Source organism: Alligator sinensis, unplaced genomic scaffold (assembly GCF_000455745.1).
Source record: "Alligator sinensis unplaced genomic scaffold, ASM45574v1 scaffold898_1, whole genome shotgun sequence".
NCBI lineage: Eukaryota > Metazoa > Chordata > Crocodylia > Alligatoridae > Alligator > Alligator sinensis.
In genome coordinates this window covers 4824-6774 of record NW_005843836.1, presented here as the reverse complement: position 1 = coordinate 6774, position 1951 = coordinate 4824, and the positions used below count along the sequence as shown (strand labels likewise).

The following is a 1951-nucleotide window of genomic DNA, read 5'->3' as shown; positions in this document are numbered from 1 at the left end:
CCTGTAGTGTCCTACAGGCAGACTGGCCATGGTCCCTGTCCCCCTCTCCTTCCCCCTCCTTCCTCCCCTTCCCCTTGCAGTGGCTCCTGGCTGCTCTGAGTGCAGGCACCAGCCCCTGCACTGCCACCCAACCACGGAGTTCCCCACTGCCCTCAGAGCACCTCCTGCCCCTTTCCCCCACTGGAGGGAGAGGCAACCCTTCTCTCCCCCTACCCTATCGCAGCTGAAACTCCTGCTCTGTCACCCTGACCAAATGTCTGCATTTCTCCTGTGCTCCAGGGGTAGGAGAGGGGGAGGCAATCACAGGCAGCAGGGAGCACAGCATGGGTCTGCGCCTCCGCAGCTGCAGGTAGGTCTGCGTGTGCTTCCTGCTGCCTGCGATCGCCCTCCCCGTGTTCCCACCAGTGGAGCAAAAGGAAATCCCAGACAACTTGCTCCAACGGCAATCAGAGGGCTTAAAAAGAGTGGAGACACATACAGGGAAACCCAAACATATGGTAAACCTATCTCAGTGCTGCATGTGCACTTGAGCAAAAGCATTACAGGCAGACAGACAGGCAGGGAGACATTAAGCCCTCTATTATATTCGGTTAGACAGCTAGATAGATAGATAGATAGATAAGTGTGTGTGCGCCAGTAGGTTAAAAGGCTAGGCCATTCACTTCTGTTTGACTTCCAGCGAGATGATTCCATTTTGTTGTGGGTGGAAAAAAACTATTTGGAAGTGCCAAAAAATGCAGTTACAATGCCACAGAATTGCCAGTTAGGGGTGTGAAGCTGAACTGTTTTTAGCCTTTAGTCCTGAGGGGCTATTCATACAAGTAAATGTTTATGGGTTTCAGGGCTCTGTATCTATCCCTTAAGTTTACAGAACTGAAAGATTTTGTACATTTCGAACTAACCCAAATTCACCTATTTTTCCTCTAGTTTTAGGTTCTGTTCCTCTCATCTCTGTGGAGGATTACCAGGAGGGAGGGATCCGCATAGTTTGCTGATCAGCTGGCTGGTTCCCAGAGCCCAAGGTGATATGGAGAGATCCCAGTGGGCAGCATTTGCCATCATTTCCTAAAACAAAAGCTCAACAGGATAATGTTCTGTTTGAAACTGAAACTGCTATTGTTATACAAGAACATACAAACGCAAACTTGTCATGTTGGATAAGAGACAAGTACCTTAGCCAAGGGAAGGAATCAACCATTTCTATATCAGGTCAGTTTTTGTTTGAATCCTGCAGTGAAATCACTGCCACCCGAAGCAATGTGAAATGTAAAACAAATGAAAATCAAGCAAGGAAACATGTCTACTTTCCTCCACACTCTGCCACAAAGAGACTGTTACTTTTCAAGTTCACATTTCATATGTTGTGTCACAGAGCACTTGGTGCCCTGCTCCTTTGAAGAGTGGAAGCTGCTAGGGGAAGAGCCCTAGCAGTGAGCAGGGAGCCCCAGCTGCTGGTTACCAGGGCAACCAGAGTGAGCTAGTGGCCCACCCCTGCCAGTGGTCAGCTGACCGGAAGGGGCAGGGCCAAGCTCACATATAGACCCCAGGGCTGAGGTCAGGCTGGGATTTCCCTGCCAGCAGCCAAGGGGCAAGGATGGGAAGGAGCTCTCCCAGAGCAAGCAAAGGGGGAGGCCTGACTGCAGGTACAGCCTCTGATACTGGTGAGGAACGGTGCACCTGTGGTGTGGCTTGAAAGACGTTATAGCTGGGCGGCTTGAATTTGTTATTGCCCAGGGGGTTGTGTTTTGTTTGTTGTTTAAGACTGGTGGTTTGGGTGAGGCAATTAGGAGAAGGCGGAGGCCTCATAGGGGACCCCCAGCAGAGTGGGGACCCTGGCACCAGAGAGGGCGCAGCATTTGGGGGGGGGTGCACTGGCCCCAGCGCCAGAGAGGGCGCGGCATTTGGGGGGGGGGGGCACGGGCCCCCGCGCCAGAGGGGGGGCGGCAGGTGA

The 1951-nt window shown here is 52.4% G+C and overlaps 1 pseudogene; it reads left to right on the top strand.

Moving 5' to 3' along the window:
* The window catches only part of LOC112548970, a 12944-nt pseudogene that overhangs the window by 6410 nt on the left and 4583 nt on the right, over positions 1–1951 (top strand).